The sequence below is a fragment of the Heterocephalus glaber genome, unplaced genomic scaffold (genome assembly GCF_053883595.1).
Source record: "Heterocephalus glaber isolate CG9 unplaced genomic scaffold, H.glaber_assembly_v1.0 deba00001472, whole genome shotgun sequence".
Classification (NCBI taxonomy): domain Eukaryota; kingdom Metazoa; phylum Chordata; class Mammalia; order Rodentia; family Bathyergidae; genus Heterocephalus; species Heterocephalus glaber.
In genome coordinates, this window is record NW_028258315.1 from 1,266,473 (window position 1) to 1,282,732 (window position 16,260).

General features: G+C 52.6%; 6 non-coding genes across 6 annotated transcripts; 4 read left to right on the forward strand and 2 right to left on the reverse strand.

Moving 5' to 3' along the window:
- Window positions 1–1,880: 1,880 nt before the first annotated feature.
- On the forward strand, window positions 1,881–1,963 carry Trnal-uaa (transfer RNA leucine (anticodon UAA)). The gene has a single exon. It is a non-coding gene; the product is annotated as a tRNA-Leu (tRNA).
- A 3,327-nt stretch (window positions 1,964–5,290) lies between these two features.
- Window positions 5,291–5,364, forward strand: Trnat-agu (transfer RNA threonine (anticodon AGU)). The gene has a single exon. It is a non-coding gene; the product is annotated as a tRNA-Thr (tRNA).
- Window positions 5,365–9,007: 3,643 nt separating this feature from the next.
- Trnav-aac (transfer RNA valine (anticodon AAC)) lies at window positions 9,008–9,080 on the forward strand. The gene has a single exon. It is a non-coding gene; the product is annotated as a tRNA-Val (tRNA).
- A 3,123-nt stretch (window positions 9,081–12,203) lies between these two features.
- On the forward strand, window positions 12,204–12,285 carry Trnas-cga (transfer RNA serine (anticodon CGA)). The gene has a single exon. It is a non-coding gene; the product is annotated as a tRNA-Ser (tRNA).
- A 1,917-nt stretch (window positions 12,286–14,202) lies between these two features.
- Window positions 14,203–14,276, reverse strand: Trnai-aau (transfer RNA isoleucine (anticodon AAU)). The gene has a single exon. It is a non-coding gene; the product is annotated as a tRNA-Ile (tRNA).
- Window positions 14,277–15,281: 1,005 nt separating this feature from the next.
- Window positions 15,282–15,354, reverse strand: Trnaf-gaa (transfer RNA phenylalanine (anticodon GAA)). Its single transcript has one exon. It is a non-coding gene; the product is annotated as a tRNA-Phe (tRNA).
- Window positions 15,355–16,260: the final 906 nt, after the last annotated feature.

A 16,260-nucleotide genomic window follows, 5' to 3' on the forward strand; every position in this document is an offset into this window, starting at 1 on the left:
TCTCTGAACGTCCCTGCGGAAACGTCCGGCCAGTCACCTCGAAGACATCCTAAGCAGGTTCCTGCCCCAGCTGGAAGACCAGACTTTCCTATGGCGGTTGGCGGAAGCAGGACTCGCCCTGGCCTGTCCACTATGCCAGACACAGAACTGTCACTGGACAGGATCCAGGGAGGTTCACAAAGCAGGGTAAGGAACCTAGACCCACACGTTTGCAGGTTTGCTGGCTCCCATCGCAGAAAAATAATGTTCAGGACTGGCAGTGTTGGGCAATCTTCACAAAATCTTTGTAAATAGGGAGCGATAAAGGGGTCGAAGGGAGGTCAGGGGAATGGGGAAAAATAAGAACCAAGAGAGATTATGTAAAGGCGCAAATTTCCAATGATGAATGTCATTATATTGTTTACCTAAAATGTACCGATAAAATTAATTTTTAAAATAGAATAAAATAAACATTCACTATAGTTTTTAAAAGTATTGGGCAGAATTTTTGAAGTACACACTCGTGTACTTCCTGGAACTGGGGACGTTTATATGTCTCTCGAGCGGTGGGAATCTATGAAAGATGCGGCCCCTTCCCAAGGTTAGTGCCCCATTTTACAAGTATGGGCCCAAGTTTTTTGTTGTTGCTGTTGCTGTTGTTATTTTAAGATGGATAATTTAAACCTTCTTTGAATTCCTTCAGCCTGTTCCTGTATCTTAGGATCAGGTTCCTGCTCTTTACTTTCTCAATTAAACCAACTTTTGGACTTGCAGTATCCTTAAGGAATTTCGGGCTTGATAGGTTGGGAAGAAAGGGAGCCTACGTTGATAATTTAACCAAGGGAGTGTGGATAAGGCTCGCCACGAGTGAGTTCGACTGGCTCCAGGGTGTTGCAGTCTTCCTAAAGGCACAAGTTTTACTTACGACTTTCCTTGTCTCCTTTCTAAAGTTCTTACGACTTTCCTCCTATCTTCACCTCTTCTGTCGGACCTCAGAACCTTGGTCCGCTCAGGATGAAGCCAGAGCCAGACACCGCAGCGACACCAGGGCCGCGGGTCCGTGGCTCTGCACGGCGGGGTGGCCCTGGACGCGGACCCCGTCCGGAGCATCCCGAGGGCGGGCCGGGCTCCCTTCTCTGCTGGAGGCCTCCGAAAGCTGTCCCGACTCTGCGGTCTTTCGCCCCGGGAACGGGAACGCAGCCTACTCCCCCGCCCCCGCTTCGGGGCGTCCCCTGCAGGCCGCGGGCTCCCGTCCGGCGCTGTATTCTGGGGCTCTTGGGCTCCCAGCTGCGCCCCCCAGTCGCCCCCCCCCCCCAGCGTCGCCTCCCCGAGCGCCCTGCGGTGGCTCCCGCCGCGCTTCGCTCCAACCGTGCTCGGCGAGATGAAGAGCCTCGTGACCCACTTTGGATCTCGTTCGTGAGGATCCCTGCGGCCCGGGCTCCGGGCTCCGCGCGTGCGAGGCCTGAGGCGGGGGTGCGAGCGGGTCCTGTGGAGGGCGCTGGGCTGAGCAAAAGCGTCTGCAACTGAAGTCACGGTCGCCACTTGGAGCTGCGGTGTCCCCAGGGACCCCGAACTTCTCCGGGACGCGCTCGTCTGGTCCAGGGTCCCCGCGTCCCGACTTCGGGGCGCAGTGGCGGGTGCGGACCTTGAGGAGCCGGGAGCGCGGGACGCGGACGCGGACGCGGAAGGGCACGGGAACGGGGACTGAAGAGAAAAACAGCGCTTTCTCCAGAACACAAGGCAGCGAGGAGGCCCGGAAAACGCTCTCAGAAAGCGGTAGTTTCTCTGTCCGCCTCCGCCTCCTCCTGCTCCTCGTCTCGTAACGCAATTCCGTGGAAGGGGAGATTCGCGCTTCCCCGCGCTCAGCACAAAATGGAGATGATTGCGCAAGAACCTCGGGTACCGGGATGGCCGAGTGGTTAAGGCGTTGGACTTAAGATCCAATGGGCTAGTGCCCGCGTGGGTTCGAACCCCACTCTCGGTACACTTGCTTTTCTCTCTGCGCTCGGCCCCAACACGCTACCAACCTTGAAAGCCACGTGATTGATTACGTTCCTGTTTGCCCATCGTTTTGCGTAAACATTTTATTGGGGGGGGGTACCGGAGATCGAACTCGGGTCCTTCCGCTTGCAAGGCAGGCGCAGAAACCATGCGTAAACACTTTAAATCTGAACAAGCTACTTCTGCGAGTCATTTCCTAGCTCAGTCCTCGCAGATGGCCAGTGTGCGGCAAACCACCCTCGTGGCCCAAGGAGTTGTTCGCCCGCCAGGCGTCTCAATTCCAAGACCGCCGCACCTCCGAGGACCCCCTCGTCGCTTCCGGAGGCTCGAACTCATAAAAGCCTGGCTCCACCGGGGACACCAGCGCGGGGAGGACGGCCCAGCCCTCCTCAGCAGAGTTTCTGGCTGTGTCTGAAACGGGAGCAGGCCCCTGGGGGAGGGTTTGTTTGCACGGCCTTGGTTGTGTTGTGCAGCGTCTGTGACAATCCGAGCCTCTTCGAGAGTTGAGGCTGGGATGCGGCTCAGGGGTCAAGCTCTTACCGAGCATGTACAGGCCCTGGTTTGATCCTCCATATTAAAAAAAAGATTGCAATTAGCCATCTATTATCTTTTAGTAGGAATGTTCAAGAAATAACATTAAGTTATAAATGAGGGCACAGCAATGTTTGTGTGGAATGTTAGCTCCTTTTTGAAATGTACACACAGCACAAGTGTACATGCAGCAAGATGAGGTTGATAGTGTCCACCTCGGGGAAGTGGGGGAAATACACACACGCGCAGTTACTTAGCCATATTTTGCAAACTTTTGATGATAGTCCTCTATAATACAATACCTGTACAGAAAAAAAGGGGAGAAGCTAAATTCAGAAATAGTAAAAGAAAAAATGAACAATCTTTTGGATCTTATGTCAAAAGACATATCCAGCACAATTGGGAAAGTAAAATGAACTAAAGTGTGAAATCCTTCCCAATAGTTTTTGTTTGGGGTTTGGTTTTGTTTGGGGTGCTGAGGATGGAAGCCCAGGCCTCATGTGTGCTAGGTAAGTATTCTGCCTTTGAATTATACCCCTCCCTCTTTCTATTTTTTAAAAAATATTTCCACGCTGTCTTATTTTATTTATTATTTTAGTACCGGGGATCAAACTCGGGACTTTGTGCTTACAAGGCAGGCGCTGGAACCACTGAACTAAATCCCCAGCCCCTTTATTTTATATTTTTGAGACAGTCTCCCTATGTACTCCGGGCTAGCCTTGAACTCACAGTGATCCGCATGCCTCAGCCTCCTGAGTGCTGAGATCACAGGTGTGCGCAACCACGTCTGGCCCGTGTCTTCTTCTAAGCATACTGTATTGATATTTTAATCCTTGTTTCCTTTGTTCTTCCGTTCGAAGGCAGTCCCTCCCCACCACGCACACATCCTTGCCCCTTCATTCTCTGTGATCCTGTCTGTGAGGCTTAGTCCTGGTCTCCGCCCAGCCTGCCCAGCAAATACGCACGGATCTGCCCCGACTGCCGCCCTTGCCTCAGAGATCGAGGAGTCCTCAGGTTCATGGACTCGCGTTCTTAGGCGCAGCCAGGAAGCACGCAGGGCGCTCAGGAGAGAACCCTCCAAGGGTCTGCCTCTGAGCCTCCCGAGAACCGCGTTGAGGGCCTGGAGCGGGAGCGGATGCAGTAGGAAAACCTCGTTATAAACGCACGCGCTCAGACGCGTGCCCCGAGCCCAAGGTCTAGCGCGCGTCACTGCGAGCCAAGCTAACGGAAGGTGGAAAACACCGGTCTACATTTTGGCCCATAAAGAGGTTGCAAGAAAGCGTGGAAGACACGATTACAGAGTGAGACCCTGGAAACCATCCCAAAAACCGCGACCCGAGCGGCGGGCAGAGCGAGGCCCAGGCCAGGAGTCTTCAAGGCGACGAGCGCTCTGGACACCGTAAGTGACAGCAGGAACCGGGAGAGAACGCTTCAGGGTTAGGGAGGAGGAAGGGGCAGTCCGGAGCCCCCGGCCCACAGAGCGGTGTGGACGGCCCCGCCCCAGCCGGCAGCCGGGAGGAGGAGGAGGAGGGCAGGGAGGCCGAGGCGGGCGGAGACGCGGATTTCCGGAGCCGAACTGGGGTCAGAGTTCATCCTGCGTCCGCGGGGACCCGCGTGACACCCACGCGCCGGCCGTGTCACTTCTCAGCTTTCTTTGGCACCCGACACAAGGGCAGCTGTTGTGGCTTTTCTTACTGCTCCAGAAGCAAGGAGAAACTGTGTCCAGAACAAAGTCGAGTGACTAAAATCATGTCAGCTCCTTGTGCCTGGCCAGCAGTTGGCCCTGGGTTCCAGCCCCAGCAGCGCCACAGCAAACGGCCAAATGGAACCCAAGTTCCTTAAGCGCAAAACAGAAAGTAACTAGGGCCCTTCTGCGTGAGAAAGAAAAAAAGTAAGAGTCAAGATGAATACGTACATGTGTCTGCGAAAGCCAAGCAGGTGCATAGGCAGAGAATTTAAGGATTCAGATAATTTAAGAAGACCTTAGAAATACATATTTTAAACTATGTAGCTTTCGTGCAGGAATAAATGTTGCGTGCATCCAAGCAAGATCTGTGTCATTCTTAAACTTTTCTTTCTTCTTTTTAAATATTACTGTCTTTAACTAGAAGCATCTCTCGGTGGAATGAAATAATCAAAGAACTCGGTATTTCACTCCAAGAAACCTCCCTCAGAGACAGGAACTGCGCAGCCTGGTCGGTGGGGACAGACAGGGTGGCCCGAGGGGTCCCCCTACAGTAACCAGGAAGAACAAAATGACATATAGAGCTAGTCCGTACGGGGATCGAACCCTCAATCCTGGCGTTATTAGTACCACGCTCTAACCCACTGAACTAACCGGCCACCTTAACGAGTCTTTCTACCCTTCAGACCCTGTTGGTTTCCCGTCTCTCGAGCGAGAGAACGCTGCTTCCTCTGCGGATCTAAGATCCAGGCCCGGCCCCTCCTCTGCTACGGTGCTGCTCCTCGAGGCCTGGAACGGTTTGCCCGGTTCCTGGTTGGGAACTCTCGGCAACGACTGACAGGCGGCGCTGGTCTCCACGCTAGACGCGGGCACGCGTGGGCAGAGCGCTCGAAGGTGGTGGCCACTCATTCCCCGCGGATCCGATTCCCTAGAGCATGGTCTACACTCATCCCTAAAATGGAAAGCTCTCCGCGTTCTATGGAGGTAGCTGAGTTTTTTGTTTTCAAGTCAGGTGATACTAATTTCCAGAATTGTTGCTTTGTAGAGTGCAAAATCATGTTCAAAGAGCCCACAACGATCTGCTGTCTCAGGGCTGGCTCCGTGGCTTAGCTGGTTAAAGCGCCTGTCTAGTAAACAGGAGATCCTGGGTTCAAATCCCAGCGGGGCCTGTAGGGTGGTAGTCTGGTGTCCCTTTTGAAATTCTGTCTGGTGCAACGTGTCAGCCCTGATGAAATCTGTCTTGCTGTTTGAGAACAAGGAATGGAAAAAGAACAGCTTTAGAAATAGACCCTTTCAGGTGTTTCACTATTGAAAAGAAATCATTTCTGCTACCTCACCAGCTGCAACGCATTTGGAATAAAGTTGGCACTTAATGTTTTTATCATGGACCAGCAAATGGATAACTGGTGGTTTCTAATTTTCATTGCCTTGTACACGTATACTTCTATCAATAGCTTTGAGGAACGATGCACAGTGCCTAGAAAAAGTTAAAAAGAAAGGACTAGGATTGGGAAGTTTGAAGTCAGAAATGATGTTTTGTATTTTGCTGTTAGCACATGTTTTATCTTCTGTTTCTTTGGACATTCTAAGGTATATCTTCAAATTATGTGTCAGACACACAACACTCACTGTACCGTCACAATGATGCGTACAAAATTTTTCAAGCAATGGATTGCATCTCAAACAGCTTCTTGCTCCTTACCATAATCGCTCAACAGATTGCTCAGTCTCTGTTGAGCATGTGGGAGGTCGGGGCGCTGGATATAATGTAACATAATGTAATGTAATAGAATATAATGTAGTAACATCACTCAGCCCCGAACTACTAGGTGATGAAGGTGCTTTCCTTTATCAAACAATTTTCAAACAAAGCCTAGACTTCTACCGTTGTGTCTTTGGTTAAAGGACTTCTCCATAATCAAATACTATTTCTTTCCCGACTTACATATTGTTTATTCAAACAGAGCCTGGTTTCTCAGGGACCACATGCCATTTGGGCTGTGGTCCCCAGGCAGTGAGGTGCTTTTTGTGATTTAAAGTGGGCCTAGAGTCACCTGAGGCTAGTTATGTGGTTCTTTCTCCTTCAGGCCCAAGTATTAATTCCAAATATTGGCACTGGATAAACTTGGGTGAGATGATTTTGATGTCCCTAAAAAAGTGAACAGTAAGGCACAGCTATGAGGGAAAATGTTGAGGAGAGAGAAATGGTGGTAATACTTGGAGGTATTTTCACCTGTGTTCAGGCAAGGAGCCTTAGGTGAGTGAGGTGAACTTGGCAACAAAGCTACAGAAAGCTGCAAACGCTCCCACTCGGCAGGCTGTGGAGGTCTCCCGGCACCTCTGTCCCCGCTCCCTGCCCTGCTTCCTCCTTGGCTCTGAGACTGCGGCCAAAGCTGTCACCCCATTTGCACACGGGCATCGCTCAAAGCTGGGCATCCCCCATTGCACAGACAGCTCAGTCCACAGTGAACCGTGACCACATGAGGAAGATGCCAGTCCCAGGACTGGTAAGGAAGGAGTTGATCCTTCCAGCACCTCTCAGAATTTCTTCATCCAGCGTATGGCCCTTGGCAGCCTGTCTGGAGCTGACACCCTCCCAACCGTGTCTACATGAAGTCTCTGCCAAGCCTCAAACTCATATTTCTGTTTCTGCCAGCGACCCCTGTAGTCAGGTTCCAGTCCCCACCTGCCCAATGTGTGATGCAGGCCTGAGAAAAAGAATACACTGAGAGACAGAACTAGGAGAGAGAAAGCGGGCGCCAGGACGACCGGTGCCGGTGCGACCGACAAAGGCCCTGGCCAGTCCCAGGCACTGACTTTCATTGGCAATCAATTGGGGTAAAGGTGAGCTACGTGCAGTTTCTGTGGAAATTAATGTAAACAAGGCTCCTAAAGGACAAGACAAAGCATCCTCAAATTAGCAACCGAATAGACAAAATGTATGGCTGTAATTAGAACACTGTCCTCCTAGTCTGAAGGTTTTAGTTGTGGGAACAGAATTTGGGTTCGAGTTACTCTGCCCTCGGCAGGACCTTGCAAGGCAGGCATGGTACCAGGGTCACTTCTACAAACACGTGAATTGTGAGGCTAGGTCTTCACAGCCTGCCTGGGGCATGGCCAGTGTTAGGGTCCTCTGCACGCTTGCGCTTGGGTTTCCTGCAGGCATCCCTACCAAGGCCCACCGCAGACTGAACTCCAACATTCCGGTCAGAAACTGGGTTGCACTGGTCTCCTCCATGTCTGCCCCTGGGATCCTGCAGTCTGCTGGTCTCCCTGCAGCCTGTGTGTGGGCCTCTCCCCATCCTTCTCTTCTCCCTATTTGGGCCATCAGCATTCATCACGGCAACCTCACAACAACCTGCTGCTGTTCCTGCCGCCTGCAAGAGTGGGAGTCTCCATCCACCTCAGATCCACGGAGGCTGACTTCACCTACAGAACATCATTTGTGTGCATTCCCATCGCACTTTTACTTCACTTGGGGTTTATTTAGAAATGTAGTGTTTATCCTTCCAAAACCTGAGAATGTTTTACCTGTCTTTGTGTTATTGACTTCCACTTTGTGTTGTCAGAAATCATATTTTGTAATGATTTTAATCCTTTAAAATTTATCGAGACTTGTGTTATAGCCCTATTTTGGTGAATTCTCCACACACATTTGAAAATAATGTGTATTCTGCAGCATTTGGATGTGAATATAAATGCCACCTAGGTCAGATTGGTGGTTAATAGCCATGCTTCGAGTTTACTATATTCCTAGTTGTTTCCTCTTTCGGCTGCTCATCAGCTAGTCAGAGGTGTCTAAAATCGCCAACCATGATGCTGGTGATTCTTATTCTTGGTTTTAATTTTCTTCATATAAGAATGAATGTCTTCCTGTGGAATTGGTCATTTCATCATTATGTAATGCTCCTCCTCGTCTGGGGTCTTGCGTTTTGCCTGGACTTCTACTCGGATATATCAATGTATCTCTGCCAGCTTTCTCACCAGGGTGTGCTCTTGGCATGTCCTTGTCCATCTCTGCTATTTTTAGTGTGCCTCTGGAAGAAAAACAGTGGCCCTGTTTCTTTTTATTTCACTTACTGTCTAGCCTGACAATCTCTGCCTTTTAATGGCTTAACACATTTACGTTGGACACACTTATTTATGATTGGATTTAAGCCCAGCGGTGTATCTGTTCTTCCTTGCTTTGTTTGTCCCTGAAGGAACTTACCTGTTTCTTTTGTTCCTTCACCCCTCCTTTGAATTAATATTTATTAGTCAATTTTAATTTTTCACTACCTAAAATGTAATATCTTTCCTCGGCAGTTGCTTTTAAAATGTTTTTCTTTATCTTCGGCTTCAACCATACCGATGTAGTTTCGAGTAGTTGTAATTTTCTTTGTGTTTCTCTTAGCTGGTGTTTGCTGAGGGAGTTGATTCTTCCTTCCCCATGGGTCCGCACGTGTCAGGTTGTGTATCTTAATGCAGGTCAATCACTGCTGACTGAAGGCTAATGCCCAACCTCTCCAGTTTCTGCCCAGCCCTGGAGCTCGCATTTACCGCCCTGACCTCAGGTCTCTGGATCCTCCACTCCCTTGTTTCCGCTCCAACCCCTCTCCGACCTTCCTCCTTGCATCCATCCAGGCTCGGCGCAGTCTCTTTCCTCCCGGAAGGCTTCCTCCTCGGGGACCGGGAGTCTCCAAAGGCGCTCTGCACCCTGGACAACAGCACCACAGGCATATTTTTCTGAAGGAAAAAGTAAATTAGTTTCTCCGCCATTGACGTCAAAGAAAATTTATTTCTATCATGAGAGGGAAGCAGACCTGCTAGGTGGTTTCCGTGGTGTAGTGGTTATCACGTTCGCCTAACACGCGAAAGGTCCCCGGTTCGAAACCGGGCGGAAACACTCTGCCGGAGGTTTTTGCTCCATCTGAGACTCTCGTGGCGATGTCCGCGTCCTGTAACCGGACTTGCCTGCGCCTTTTAGGAGTTTGAAGCGGGGACTGTCCCGGCGTCGCGGCACGGAGATCTGTGTGATGTCCCCAGACCCGTCCTCGTGGTCCGCACCCCGGGACCTGCTCCTGAATTACACAAGAGGCCAGCTGGGGTCTGGAAGGGTCCGCCGGCTGACGGGCTGTCTGGCCGAGGGATGGCTCAGCGCCGGCGGTCGCAGCGGCCCTGAAGTGAGCCGCGGGACGGGCTCGGACCCCACGCCGCGAGTCCAGCCGCGCTCGGGTCGGAGGCCCTGTCACCTCCTCACCCCACTCGGGGACGTGGTCTTTCTCCAGAGCCAGCACCAAGCGATCGCAGGATGACAGCCTGGGCCTCAGGATGGGACCCAAAATGCAGACGTGCCCAAGGTCAGCTTCACCACTAGCGGCTAAAAACTCACGACCCTCGGAGAGAGAGCGAACCCTCCAGAACCGATTCAAGGAAGCCGGATGACGTCCGCAGGGGTGAAGTCGCACTGACCTCAGAGTCGGGGTGTCGGAGCAGGACTGGGGGCAGAAGAGCACGTCTGCACCTCACGCTCCGCAGGATTTACATGCCGCAACGCCCATCACACACAACCGCCTGAAGCGTGCAGGGCGTGAGCTCCCAGCTCCCAGCCTCGGTCTCTGCCGCCTGTGCCCCAGGATGGAGCTCGGGTCTGGGGTCTGCACCGTCCCCCTCTCCCCAAGAGGCTTTGCAAATAAGGTCCCTCCTGGCTGGGAAGCCTGGTGCTTCCTTCTTCTGGTTGTCTCTTCTCTCGATTCTTCTCAGCCAAACTACTCTTTCTTCAGGAAAGGCCTCCTGGCTCCCTACGCGGACCCCTTTGTTCCTTCCCTTGGGACACCGGGTGGGGACTGGATGAAGTCTGTCCGAAGGTGCCCGGGCTGGCACTGTCTGTGCTCGGTCACCAGCGCACACACTGCACCTTGCACAACACCTCACATGCAACAGGCCCCCGTGGATCCTGGTAAACGCAGGTCTAAGCCCTGAGCTGAAGCTCCTCACCGGGTGAGCAGCAGGAAGTGCCCGAGGTCCAGACGGAAGTACTCCTGGCTGTTGTTCTTTAGTACCCTACTGGACTGATGCTGTTGAATTCTCAAATTCCCAAACGTCTTACCTTTGCAATTCCCATTTCATGCATTTTAAATTAATAATGGGAAATAAATCACTAGAACAACAGTAACAGCTGCCATTTGCTTCTAGCTTGATTAAATCAAGTGTTTAGCAATTTTTCAAACATAAGCTAACAAAGCAAGCCAGGAGTCAGTGCTGTTGTTGTTCAGTCATTTATCTACTGTACCGACTCAGAGGCTGAGCAGTGGAGGCCTCATGACCTGAACGAGCTGAGAGCTCTCAAGCTATAGGATTTGCAGCAAGTACTTGTACTCCCATGTGTCAGAGCTGAAGGGTCTGCTAGTGCAGTTTTCTGGGACAGAAGGGACAGACACAGGGGTGTGAAGGTGACTTCACAGTGGAGGGAGAGGCAGAGGAAGTCCATTTCTAGAGATGAATAGGACACGGAGTAGCAGGAGAAAACCCTGTGCGGCTGTTGGTTCTGCCCCCCCACCCCGAAGGAAAAGGGGGAACCACAATTCAGGGGAAAAGAAGGGCTGGGAATTTCACCTCCCAGAATGAGTACCAGCAATGTTGCCCACTGGGGCCACATCCTGAGCTTGTTGCCCAGGAGCATCAGAAAAGGGCATGAGAAAAGCCCTGGTGAGGTGCAGGTCCTCTGGGTGGAGGGTGCCCGGTTTAGCAAACAGAACCACTCTTCCCTGCCACTGTCACTACAGCCCAATCCCACCTCCACCCTGGCCTCCCTCCACCTGCTTCCTGGCCCTGAGGCACCTCGGGGAGCCCAGATAGGTCCTAACACAGGTGTCCACTTCCACTTTCTGTTGTGATCTGGGGAGCTCAGTGGGCTCCCTGGATCTTATCTCCTCATGTAAGGTGACATAAGGGAGTGCGTTTTGTGTATTTCCAACACATACTTGCGGCATCTCATCCACCTGCTAGACCCTCTTGTGGGTTCTAGGAATCTAGCAGTAAGCAAGGTCCCTGCGCTCATGAAGTCCTGCCTTTTCACGTGGAGCCAGACAATGCTCCAGTGTTATTTGCTATGTTTAAAAATGGTTAGGGCCAGGGATTTAGCTCAGTGCTTCTGGCGCCTGCTGCACAAGTGCAAGGTCCTGAGTTCGACCCCCAGTACCAAAAAAAAAAAAATGATTATAAGTGATATGGTGGAAAACCAAAAAATGGGAGGAAAGGTGCTAGAATGAGGGAAATTAATTTTAGATATAATTGTGTTTCACTGATCAGGTGATACTTGATAAAATATTGGGTAAGGGACTGAACCATACATATATTAAAGCAAGGGTTTTCCAAGCAGAGGGAGCGTTCGTGCAAAGGCCCTGAGGCAACAACACACTTAGTGTCTACAAGGATGTCCAAATAAGAACTAGAAGCCCGTGATACCAGCTGTGGTTGGAAACCCAAGTCAAGAACCCCAGCATCGACTCAGATGAAAGGAGATGCTGATTGTTGACCAAAGCCATACCACAAGTCTGTTAAGTCCAAGGGTTACACTGGTGAGAAGTTTGTCACATCTGGGTATATTCTGAAGGCAGAACAAAGAGAATTCCCTCATGCTTGCAGAATGGGGGAAATCTAAAGTCACAGGTGTTGCCTCACTGTGATTGTCTTGTCTTGGCTGTGTCTCTATGTCCCCCAAACCCTGTTGTGGTCATAGGTGGGGCTTTTCAGAGGTGGCTGAGTCTAGGTCATGTGACGCTGGGATTAGGAGTGCGTGATTACTGAATTAGTCCGCTGATTGGAATTGCCATAGTGCTGGGTGGCACCACCCGAAAGGCAGGTGGCCTCGTGGGATGAACAGGAAGGGCAGGCTGTTTCCCGCCTTCCGCCTGCCACACCGTGGACCCTCTCTGCCACGGCCTCTGCTGCGTCTCCCTGCCTTGGGGCTTCGTGGAGGATGCTCCGTGTTGGTCTCAACCCATCAAGGACACTACTGCTCAGCAGGGCTGTGATGGCCGAGTGGTTAAGGCGTTGGACTCGAAATCCAATGGGGACTCCCCGCGCAGGTTCAAATCCTGCTCACAGCGGTTGCGTTTTATATCTGGATCCCAAAGTTTACTGTTGCGACTTAATTTCACCCGCGCGCAAAACCCGCTAGGCTCATTTCCTACATTCCACCTGACCGCTTCAGGGGGCGCCAGCGAGCCTGTCCTGTCGCTCGGATGGGTACCGGGAACCTAGGGCCCTGGTCCGATCCCATCCAGCCCGATTTCTCCTTCCACAGAAGCCCAGATAATGGATGTGCTGAGATGAAGTGGCTAAGTCCAGGGTCTGACCTCGGCCAAAGAGAAACAAGAACTTCCTTTGGGATTCCTCCAAGCAGGGTCAGAGGGCGACTTTCAGTGCTTGGATCTCAGGTGCTGTGAAACCCAAATAGGAAGGATTTTCTTTTATTATTATTTTTTTTTGGTACCGGGGTTCGAACTTGGGTTCTTGCGCTTGCAGGGAAGGCGGCGGAACCACTGAGCTAAATCCCTGGCCCGGAAGGATTTTCTTCTAAAGCAAGAGATTTATTGGTACATTTTAGATACACATAATGATAACATTCATCATAGGGAATTTGTAGCTGCACATGATATATTTTGCTTCTTTTTTTCCCATTCTCCCCCCTCCCTTCAACCCCCTTCTGCAAATAGGAGGGATTTAGCGACACCCTGGGTCCCAGGCGTTCTTGAGAGCACGGGAGGCGATCGAGGCACAGGGTGGATCCACGCGGCTTCCGGCCGACCTGGCAAACCCACAGGAAGCCTGGTCTCAGGCGGGGACGAAGCTCCTTCCAGCACCTGTGCATTTCCACTGTTTTGCCTGATTGAATAGCTGAGAAAAAAGCCAATGAAATTCAGGTGCGGGCAGATGATTGATCTGGAAAATGAACAAAGAGCTCAAAACGCGGAGTAAAAAGAGCAGGCAGAAATCCTACTTGGAAGGGATGAATATTCACCTATCACACAAATGATGTCTCAGAGACAAAATCGGTCTTTGTTTTCTTTTTCATTTGTTTTGGGTTGTTTTTCTTTTTTAGACTGGGTCTCTCTATGCAATTCAGGCTGGCCTTGAACTCTCAGTGATCCTCCTGCCTCAGCCTCCCGAATGCTGGGATTTCAGGAGTGCGCCACCGCGCCCAGCCTGGTCATGGTTTCTAGAGCAGGTTTTGATTGTCCCTGCCCAAGTTACACCTTCTTCCCGTCCGCCACAGTACGAACACGAATCAGCGCTGAAACAGCGGCACTCGCACGCTCCTTTCCGGGCGTGGGCCGGTGGCGCAATGGATAACGCACCTGAGTCGGATCAGAAGGGCCCAGGCTCGACTTCCGGCTGGCTCGCAAAGCCCACGTTTAGCTTCCTCAGTCTGTGGAACCGATCTCCGCAGAGCTCACTGACCTCGTGGTGGTGCTGCCTTCGGAGTCGAGTTGCTCCCCAAGCACCGAGAACCGTCAGGCGACCGCTCTTTCCACCGCCCGCTCTCCTGGGCTCGAGAAGGGAGCTGGGTGGGAGACGAGATGGAGAAGCCCCGACGCCGAAGGAGCTCGAGGCCGCGGCTCTCCCACCGTCTGTTCCCCGAGGAGTCCTTCCCGCCGGAGCCCTGCCTCTGGGGGTCTGCGGGCTCCGGGTGGAGGCAGCACCGGCCCGGAGGGTGCGGGTAGAGAGGGCACGGGCCCTGTACACCGCGGCGTCCACTCCGCGCGCTAAATAATACAGGCAGGCGGTGCCACCAAAAAGCATGCGGCGGATTCCCGCCTTCTCTCATTCGCCCTGCCGAGCACGCGCCCGCGGGCCCCTATGCCGCTTGTTTTTGTTTGGTTTTCTTTAAACGAAAGTAAGCAGGACTCTAGTTTGACGGAGGAAAAGTTTAAATTAATTTCAGGTGAGGAACAGTTGCGTCGTGGTTTGCTTGAGTGGGAAGGGTGTATCCGGGTGCCTGGGGTCTAAAATAAAACTTTAAGTGGCCCGTACGGGGATCGAACCCGCGACCTTGGCGTTATTAGCACCCCGCTCTAACCAACTGAGCTAACCGGCCAGCCACCTGCCGCCTGTTAAGGTGATCTAGAAGTCTTGTTCCGATCAAAGCAGGCTCTTGTACACGCCCTTACGGAGGGACCTTTCCAGCCCAACCTGATACCGTCACCAGGGAGGCCGAGCCGTTCTGGCCTCGGATCCGGCCCCGAAGGTCCGCGGGCACCCGCGTAGAATGAGGCCGAGTCCCCAGCGCGGGGCCGGGGCTGTGAATTCCTAAGTCCTCCTGTCCCACGGGGGACAGCCTCCCCAAGCACCTGCGACGCGTCTGTGTGTCCCGACACGGCCGGGCTCCGCGGCGACCCTGACGTTCTGCGCCCAAGAGGGGCGGGGCGGCCCACGGGGAAACTGAGTCCGCGCCCGCCTCCTCATCCCCGCTCCCGCAGTGCCCCTGCACGGCACGGCGGCGCCCGGGACCCGGCCCTCGCGCGTGGCCCTGTCCTCCTCCACAGGTGGGGGCCGGCGGGACCGAGCCCTCGGCCGGGACCACCCGCGCGCCCATCCCCTTCCGCACGCCTCGGGGGAGGGCGCGGCCACGGGCGCTCTGGGCTGCGCGACAGGAGGACAGCCGCTCGCCCGGGTGTTGATCCGCGCTCCGACCCTCCTGGGGACCGCAAAGGCCGCGCCCCGGGACGGGTTTAGGAGCGACGCCCCGTGCAGCTGTCAGGCCTCCCACCCGTTACTGCCTCGACGGGCGTGCCACGGCCTGGGTTCGGCGAGCGCGTGTTCGCTTATTTTAAAGCGTGTGTTGGAGGGAATGGGGCTGTAGCCCAGGCCTCGCGCATGCTGGACGAGCGCCGCACCCCGCCAGGCGCCGCGGGAACCGCGTCCACACTCCGGGAAAGGCGAGGCTTCAGGGAGGACGCGGCCCCTGACTTACAAATGGCACTGTGGACTTCCACATCTGCAGATGGGTGTTACTTACTGGCACCGGTGAGTCGGCTGCTCTCTCAGTCTGTGCTGCGAACACAGAGGTTAAAGCTACGCAAAAGGGAAGAGAGGACCTCGTTGCCGAAACCCGGGATCGAACCAGGGACCTTTAGATCTTCAGTCTAACGCTCTCCCAACTGAGCTATTTCGGCTGAGTTGGCAACTACTTTTTGTCTTGTCGTGTAGTTCAAAACAATGTTTTCTTAGTAGTCCTATTTGTCTTGGGCTCCTAGAAAATGTAAGAAATCTGTCTGGCTTTTGCAACACTTTGCCCTTTCAAAAATGATTATATCAACGAGGTAAAGGTTTTTGTTTTTTTTTAAATCAGGCAATAGGTAGATGAGACCCAAAGTGTCCTGAGTAGAATGGGAAGAGAAAACAAAACCCACACAGAGGAAGAAGAAACGGTTCCTCAGGATGCGCGTGGTGTAGCCCTGGGGTCCGGTGGCAGCGCGCACCCTCGTGGGCTGGGCGGTGACAGGGCGCCCTCCGCTTCCTGGAAGCCCCGCCCTCCTGCCGCCCCTGCCGCGAGTACTTAATTCTTTTTTAACTTTATGTACGTTGATTCAAATATACTCTACATTCGTATGCGCCTGCAAAGATTGTCTCTGAGATTCGTCTTTTTTTTTACCCATAAGACCTTTTCATCGGCTCCCAACTTAACCATTCTAGCGTTGGTGAGCATTTGCGCTGCTTCCAGCTCAGGTTATGATGAAAAGCCCTGCCCTGAGCTGCTTGGGCTGTAGATAGATGATAGGTAGATAACAGACAGATGACGGAGAGATAAGAGATGAATAGATAATACATAGATATGGCCCAACAATCCCGTCTGTCTGTCTATATAGATTTAGATGCTGTTAAAGCATCTGTTTCCAAAACAGATGCTCCAGTTTATAAGGCCAACAGCCCTGCCTCAGGGTTCTGACTGGGTCACAGCCCACCCAACACTTGGTATTGCCAGTCGTTTTAATTTCTCCTATGAGGCCCGGGATGTAATGATCACTCCATGATTTCAACTTGTATTTTGTATCTTTCTGTGGGCATCTGAGTTGATTGAC